The 9,141-nt window shown below is 36.8% G+C and overlaps 1 long non-coding RNA gene across 1 annotated transcript; it reads right to left on the minus strand.

Moving 5' to 3' along the window:
• Positions 1–4,191: 4,191 nt before the first annotated feature.
• Positions 4,192–5,178, minus strand: LOC148783896 (uncharacterized). Its single transcript, XR_016058049.1, has 2 exons — positions 4,834–5,178; positions 4,192–4,638 (listed from the first exon to the last, which is right to left on the minus strand). It is a non-coding gene; the product is annotated as an uncharacterized LOC148783896 (long non-coding RNA).
• Positions 5,179–9,141: the final 3,963 nt, after the last annotated feature.

Raw genomic sequence — 9,141 nt, forward strand, 5'->3', positions numbered from 1 at the left:
GAAACAACATATACCTCTAAAAGTTTCAAGGGGTATTTTGGTCATTAAATTTTATCGAAAACTTATTTTTAATATTTTTTATAGGCGCGCCCCAATGAGAAGATGACACATACCCAATTTCATATTCATACAATTTGTATAAAAAAAACTAAAAATAAAATACTTTGAGACATCGGATCTAAGATCAAACTGTGCGTGGTTTGTCTTGATCAAAATTGGATGGTTGGATGGTAGAAGAAGCATAGATCTTCTATGCTGTAAAGGAAATATAGAAACCGTTCGTTTTATTTTTTTCAAAACTTTGCATTCTTCATTTTTAAAGCCAAACAACCCATGGGCACTTAGAAAGTCATTTAAAATCTTGATTTAAAACTTGTTCTGAATGAGAGAATAAGGCCTTCTTTTTCTTCTCTTTTCATAATAAAATTTGATTGCATGAAACAATTGGTACTCATGCTTGGTCATCATAATTGAACCTGGAGTAATTATCATCATCGTCAAAACTTTTTGTCAACTAATTGGGGTATATCGTTCTACTCTATTAAGGGCAAAGCTTTTAATAGGGCCATAAGTCCCTATATTTTTTCTCACTATTTCGAATCATACACTTTTAGGCCCTAACCGTTTCCTTTTGTAGTCTTTCACTTGAACTAAATACTTGAACCTAGAGTACAAGAAAACAATTAACAATAACCTAAGAATGTTATAAAAAAGTGCCTGATGGTTTGCTTTTACCTAACAAGGAACAGTTGGTCAAGACAATGCAAAGGGATGCTTGTTGGCAATTTTTTACCACATTAATATCAGGTTATGTGTAGGATTAAGTTCATAATCATGACTATTGATAACTTCTTTAACATATATATCTTATGAATGTTGCAAATCAAGTACGAGAGCAGGTGTTGGATGGGAGGAAACCAAGTGTTACCTAGGTTTTAAACATAAAATGGTTTTTTAAAATGCACCTAGTTTTTGAGCTTTATAAAGGAATAAAATGAGATTGTCAGATGGAATAATTGTTCAAGTTCCTAAACGCAATTATTTTGCTAGAGTAATTTAAATCAAGCCAAAAAACTATTTTGAAACATTTTCAACCCACAGATAAATCCTCAATAAGAAGAATTTCGTAATTATATCTCAAAATTGAATAGATACAGTCCAGTGTTTAGATGGAGATATCTAATTGTTAAAAATAAATAATCCTTTTTTTTTAAGAGAATTGTCATCTAGTAATTTTTAAGTGGTTCTCAAAATTTTAGATTGAAATCCTTCCAAATAAGTCTTCTAACCAAGGGAGTAGAAAATATACTCTAGATGGAGCATAGTAGAGTGTTTCAAACCATGGCCATTTCTGATTAAAAATACAAAATTCGCTAACCGTGTATATATATATTAAATTCACCAATTAGAACCTTACTAAAATTTGTAATTGTTTAAAAATTCACTTATCAGTTGCTAAAATTTGAGATTACATAAAACATGCAAAATAATAACAAAAATTATGTAAAAATGCTGAAATCACTATTATAGATACTTGCTAACATTGTCTGAAGAGAAATCCCCATCAAAATTGTGGATGACAACTCATATCCTAGGAAATATGTTACAGATCTGAGATCCGTTTTTCAAATACAAATCTTGATTTTGAGCACTCAATTTCAATGAAAACAGTTTTGAACTGAGAAATAATAGAGCAGATCTTGTAGAGGCTTGAAATCCGAAGATGACAACCATCAGAGGATGGCAAAAAAAACCAACTCTTCTGGATTTAGAAAGTCTGTTGATGAACCAAAGACGCTGGCCAGACAAATGGCCTGCGGCCAGCATATCTGTGAAAGATGAAGAGGAGGCACTATTTGCACGGAAGTAAAAAGGAGAGACTGTCGAGACCAGCCGAAGGAGAGAGGTCCAACAAGGGGGAGCTAGATGATGCAACACTAGCGCAGACCAAAGGCCATGGAGATCCTGACGAGATGTCGAGTGCTACAATTGTGGCACAAAAGGCCACATTGCTCGTGACAGCTGGTCAAAGAAAAGGAGGTCAGCTGAAGGAAAGGAGGTCCGCTGAAGGAAATATGGTGGCTGCGACATGTCACTAGTTCGAGATCGAAGAAGAATGGGATGCTTAGATATCTTTTGCAGTAGCTGAAAAGACAAAACTGATAAGTTCGAAATTTGCTTACTATCGATCGGCCAATGCAGGAAGCTCCACTAGACAGCAGTTACTAGCTGATGAATCAGTCAAACTAAGACGATTGGAGGAATCCGAGGAACTTGCGGACGATGATGCACAACTAGAGTCACAAGATGATGATCGTGACAGGTTTGCATAGGTCGTGGACACAACATCAATTGAAGTTCACCATGAGGGGAAAAAATCCCTTGCTCTTACCCAGTTGGAGATAGATGAAGTCGAGCCTCATACAGGAGAGGACGTGCGAGTGAAAATTGAAGGTGACCATATCATGCATGGACACAAATAGTTAAGCAGTTGTCTGTAGGGATTGCATGTGACGTTGGAAAAAGCATCACTGGTCAAGTAAGTGATGATGTCGTAGGTAACAATATCTGTCATGACTCTTGAATTTTGCTGAGAAGCAGCAGTTGTCACCAATGACGTTGGGTGATGATGTGAAAAGTGAGTTGCAGTTGTCACCCATGACGTTGGGTGATGATGCGAAAAGTAAGTCGCAAGTTACTCTTACACTGGAGGAGTTGCAACCATCACAACCATAATATATTAAAAAAAGTGAAGACAACAAAATGTGACTGCAGAGGTTTTTACATACTTAAAAACCAAATCCAAAGTACGTAGAAGCAACCTATGAACATGAAATGTCACTTGTGTAGTGTGATATATCTAGCATTTTTAAAGTGAAAGAACCAGCTTGATTTGATGAGGAAAAGGAAGTCGTTGAAGGGCAGGCTGCACTGCGAGAAGAGATTGATGGTCCCAAAAACAACAAGAAAATAAAGAAAAAGAAAAAGAGGAAAAAAAAATACTAAAATGATGATCAAAGCAACTCAATGTTGAGGGAGAGAATTGTAAAAACCAACATGCAGTTGCTCTCCATCAAGACATTTCACCAATCCTCTCTCCCTCTCTTGTTCCTCCTCCATTTCTCTAGAATAGTCAAAAGGAGGCCATCTAGAAAATAAGCTACAACCGACTTTTGTTCCTCGGCAAAGAAAGAATTTAGGCGGTTCTTTAGCAACTTTTCTTCTAGAAAAGAAGCTACAACCGACTATTGTTCCTCGGCAAAGAAAGAATTTAGGCGGTTCTTTAGCAACTTTTGTTCTAGAAAAGAAGCTACAACCGACTTTTGTTCCCTAGCAAAGAAGGAATTTAGGCGGTTTTCCATCTAGGTTCTTCAAGAAACATATCGAAGGGCGGTCACAAGATCTATAAATAGGGGCTTGGGTGTTTCAAACTTTCATTTAGGGCGTGCTTGAGAAGTGCAAATGTAATGGGTTGGTTAGCCATATGAAAGGGGCTAGTGCGCATAAGCATGAAGTTGAATTGATGTTGTGTGTTATAAGTGAGAGTTGTAGTAACGGGTTATGCGTGCAAGTAAGCATGAAGTTGAGTTGTTGTGTGTTATTAAGTGAGAGTTGTAGTAATGGGTTGCGCGTGCAAGTTTTGAAGAGAGTGTATTTGGAGTGGATGGGTTTTAGAAATATGTTTTAATATTTCTTTTAATAATAAAAGCAGGTGTTTTTCTCTCTTAGTTGTTGGGCCGGATTTTACATAACCAAATAAGCTAAGAAGAATTCGAAAAGGTTAAAAATAATGTAGAATTTAGAGAATTAACCTCTCACTTGCAAACTAGAAAACATGTACAATATACGAACAACTTCCATTGAGTTGTTGCTGCTGCTGCCCCCGATCCTCTGCCTGTGCCTGTTACAAGAAGCAGCCACTCTTTGCTAACCGATAAGCAAATTGAGTTTTCGACTTTTCTTTCTAATGCTTGGTGTGAGAGAGAGAGCACGTTCGTGGGTAGAAACTGCAAAGGAAAGCTTGTGTTTACAGGAGATGACCGCGTGCAGTCAGCCCTATGACAGAGCAGTTAATAGAGGTTATCTCTAATTATACAATTCTGAACTCTGAAAATCAAATAGATCTATAAATACATGAAAATTTTGAAAATAGACAATCCAAATAATGTGGTACAAGTGCAATCTGCATAATTTTATTTTTCTTTTATAAATACATGTATCTTGATATCGAGATGATCAATTAGAGAGTTTTCCACCATCAAAATAAAATTTTTTTGAAGTGCACCTCAATTTGTTTTTAAGGTTGCAACTTTTAAACCTTCTCCACTGTAAAAAAAAAAAAAAGGAGAGAAGAGTCACTAGTGTTTCGAACTCCATGTCGAGAAGCCTGATTTGGATTCCTGAGGTCAGAGAGGCAAAGAACCATGCATTGGCCCTTGCCATGTTATGGTTTAGGTCTCGATAAGGGTAAACGAGCAAAGAGAACAAGCTCGTGTCAGTGTTATAAAAAAGGGACCGGACTTCTTAATCTTTTCCTTTTCATCCCAAGCGTAAGGCAAAATCTCACACTCCACAGCAAAATCCCCAAGCTCACGCTCATGCTCCATACTAACGTCTCCAAGCTTGCGCTCAGCCGTCCTTTTAACAAAAACAAAACAAAAAACAAAAAATTTAAAATAAAAGTAAAAACCATAAATTTTTTCAGCGTTGACATGTTTCTTGTTGGCCCACTAAAATAAAGAACGATTGACATGAGAGAGAAAGAGGGAGAGAGGTTAACATTAAAAATAACAAAAATCAATAAACGAAGAATTTGAGAGACAGGGTCTACACCGTTGGAAATAGAGTTGATGAAAGTATCAGGAGACAGAGTGCAAAAAGACTACTTCTTGATAGTTGTGGTCATTGGCAGCTAATAACCAGGACTACCACTATGCCAAGACCGTCTATTTTTGCACCCCAACTTTATCTTTCTCTCACTTTTGGCCTCCTTCTTCGTCTCTATGGGCTCTGCTCCCCCGTCTCTGTCTGTTGAATTCGTATTTGGGTTCTATGTCTCTCTCTAGCTTTTTGGGGTTTCTCTCCCTCTCTAGAAATCTCTCTCAATGCTTCATTTATTTTCGATTCGCAACGTCTCTCTCTGAATTTGCAGCGCTCCCTTCTCTATTTTGTCTTTCTGACTCGTTACTTTTGGAACCTAAACTATTTTATATTCAGACACTGATTCTCTCTCTCTAGTTTTTGCCGTGTTTTACTTTCTAAGTTTGCTCTTCGTTTGTTACAGTTGTTTCTTCTCTTTTGTTTTTAGGTTTACTACTTATCCCTTATTCTCTCTCCATCTCGTGTACTGGGTTTTGTTCAAACGGCAAAACCTCAATAGTAATCCCTTTCTCTCTGTCATTCATTTTCCTTTCAATGGAAAAGTTTGAGTTTTTTCGGCTTGTCCTCGTTAAACTCGAAGACACCAACTATATAATCTCATTTGTGAATAATGTCATTCATGGAAAAGGCCTCATTAGATACATAAATGGGACCAGAGGAAACATGACTAGCCATGAAAAATAAAAGAATGATGCATAAATAGTGTTCGAATTATAGTTAATGGGATCATCCGAAAATAATACAGGGATCAATCTTAACACTTTCAAAATTGCTCGAGAAGCATGGAAATTTCTTGAAAAAAATTATAATCAAACTAACTGAGTACGAAAGTACCAGCTAGTGCAGGAATTTTGCTCCTTCAAACAGGGAAAGCAGTCAATTCAGGATTTTTACTCTTCCATAAAGACACATTGGAATGCTCTAACACTTAAGGAACCTGCGATTGAAGATGGCCCTAGTGCATAAATAATTACTAAATCTCGAGCGAAATATCAAATTATTGAATTTTTAATGGCACTCCATCTAGAGTTTGAGAGTATTAGAAATGACTTGATCTATAAAAGTACTCTCCCCACTTTGAATCAAACTCTTTCTGAGCTTATTGCAGACGAAACAAAGATTAAATCTCTTGGTTCAGTATTTAAAGGAGACAGTTTTTGCGACATCTCAACCTCAAAGATCAAATGTGCCTAAACAAATCAATGCAATTTGTACTATGTCCCTTTCAGGAACATGACATTTGTCTGATGTAACTATTGTAAAGAATTGAGACACTTCAAGTGCACCCGCCCAAATAGGAAGAAACTCATATTTGTTGTTGTTGCTGATACATGTCTACCATTGATCAAGTACCACCAATTCAAACCGGATCCCACAATCCTACTCCTGCTTCACCATCTATGACATTTACACTGGAACAAGTGCAGTCTATGCTTTCCCAGTCACACCTCGTCTCTGAGCCCACTCCTTTTTCAGCTAACTATGTTTCTACTTCTTGGCTGCTTGACTCAAGAGCTTCCCATTATATGACCTCCAATGAGTCAATTCTAATTGACTGTAAGTCTTTTTCTGATACTATCCATACTAATGATGGAGCCACTTATGAAAGTGTAAAAAACTAGGCTTTATATCTCTTATCTCTTATCCTTCTAGTAAATTAAGTGTTTCTAATGTTTATTATGTTCTTTCCCTTGCCATGAATTCATTGTCTGTCGGTCATATTACCTGTTCCAATTGTAATGTTGTTTTTTTCCATCTTCTTGCTACATACAGGATCGACAGTCAGGGCAATTGATTGGGACTGGGTGTAAAGTTGGCAATTTATACTACCTGGACTATCTGCATATGCTAACCTCTTATGTCTGTATTGTTTCTTCTGTTAATGACATGTTACTATGGTGTTAATGTCTTGGTCACATCTCTAGTTCTCTCTTACAGTCCTTATTTTCCTCAATATACTTGGTCTTGTCATAAATAAAATTTTTGTTGATGTCCAACATTGTGCAACTTGCAAATTTGCTAAATCTCATGCTTTACTTTTTTCTCGAAGTACTTATGTTTCACCTTTTATATTTGATCTCGTTAATACTGATGTGTGGGGTCCTGCACCTATTCATTCTAAATGAGGGTTATGCTATTTTGCAACCTTTATCGATGATCATACTCGTTATACATGAGTTTTCTTTATGCATAATCGAACTGAATTTTTTAAAATCTTCACTCAGTTTTATTCTTATGTAGAAACTCAATTTTCCACTAAAATCAAAGCTCTGCACTCCGATTCTATAGGGGAATATATCAGTGGGCTGCTTCAACAATTTTTGGTTAACCATAACATTCAACACCAGAAAACCTATCCTTATACACTAGATCAAAATGAAGTTGCCGAACGTAAAAATCGTCATATATTGGAAACTACAAGATCTCTTCTTTGTTCTACATCTGTCGCAAGGACTTTTGGGTAGAAGCTGTTCGTACATCAATTTTTCTCATCAACATCATGTCATCTTTCATTTTATATGGCGAAACACTTTTTTGAAAATTGTTTAAATGATCACCCGGTTATTCCCTCATCCGTGTATTTGGTTGCACTTGCTTTGTATTGTTACCGCCAACCGCAAGAGATAAGTTATTTCCAAATATGGTCAACTGTTCTGTTACCCTGATCATCAAAAGGATATAGATGTTATGATCTTGTGACTAAAAGACCTTGGGTATCCCGACATGTGTTGTTTTCTGAGCACAATTCATTATTTGAAAATAACACAAATACTATGTCACCCTCTCACATTTATTTTTTAGTTCCCTTCTCTGATTATGTTTCTCATTCCTCTAGTCATTCTACCAATGCTCATATTTCTGAAGTCTGAAGGAACTTCACCAACTCATGCTGACAGTCCTGATTAGAACCCTGCACCTGTTGATCCTCTGCAGCTCCCTGCTCTTAGACGAAGCACTCGGGTCTCTGTTTCACCTCTCTGACTTGCAGATTATGACACCTTCTTACCTCAACACCAAGCATTCATTGTCTCTGTTCATTCTCTTTATGAAACTCAGATTTACCAAGAAGCTGCATGTCAACCTGAAAGACAACAAATAATGACGGATGAGTTAAATGATCTCGAACGTATGCATGCTTGGGACCTTGATACTCTCCTAAAAGGAAAAACTGTTGTCGTTTGTCGATGGGTATATAAAATTAAAACTAATGCTGATGACAGTTTAGAACGATACAAAGCCCGCCTTGTAGCAAAATGTTACAATCAGCAATATGGCATCGATTTTACAGAAACCTTTGCTCATGTCGCTTATATGACTACAATTCGTACACCAATCTCAGTAGCATCTATTCAGCAATGACCTCTCTATCAATTAGAAGTCAAAAATGTTTTTCTCAATGGTAATCTTGATACGGAAGTATATATAAAGTTACCTCTTGGTGTTGTGGATTTTAAACACCACGTGTGTAAACTTTGACGGACTTTATATGGACTCAAACAAACACCTCATGCTTGGTTTGAGAAGTTTCGTAATAAACTTATTTCGGTCGGATTTCGACAAAGTCATCATGACCCAGTACTCTTTGTTTCTGAAACTTATGCGGGACGAGTTCTCTTGTTGCTATACGTGAATGATATGATTATCTCAGGTAATGGTATATGCACAATTAATAAAATCAAACAGAAGCTTAGTAGCACATTCGAAATGAAATATTTGGGTTTCTTGCGGTATTTCCTTGGACTCGAAGTTGCCTATTCTCCTCGTGGCTATCTGTTGTCACAACTGAAATATGCTTCAGAGATTGTTTCTCAAGCTTGACTCCATAATGATTCAAAGAAAGTTGATGCCCCTCTTGAGGTCAATGCCAAAATTTGGGCTACTGATGGGGAAGCTCTTCCTGACCTGAACTTTTAAAAGCAACTGGTTGGGAAACTGATATATCTAACAATTTCACATACCGATATTGCTTATGCAGTACATGTGGTTAGTCAGTTTTTGAGTGCCACGTGTTCTGTCCATCTCGCTGCCGTTTTGGCATCATTCGTTTTATTAGGGATTCTCATCACCAAGCCTTATTCTTCTCCTCTTCTATGTCACTTGAGTTTCGAGCTTACACAGATTTTGATTTTGTAGGAAATCCGAGTGATCGAAAATCTACTATAGGATTCTGCAATTTTCTCAGTGATTCTCTTATCTATTGGAAAAGTAAGAAACATAAACAAATTGCTCAATCAACTACGGAAGCTGAATACCGAGCTA

The sequence above is a fragment of the Amborella trichopoda genome, chromosome 1, assembly GCF_054954075.1.
Source record: "Amborella trichopoda isolate Santa Cruz 75 chromosome 1, AtrichopodaSantaCruz75HAP2 v2.0, whole genome shotgun sequence".
Lineage (NCBI taxonomy): Eukaryota > Viridiplantae > Streptophyta > Magnoliopsida > Amborellales > Amborellaceae > Amborella > Amborella trichopoda.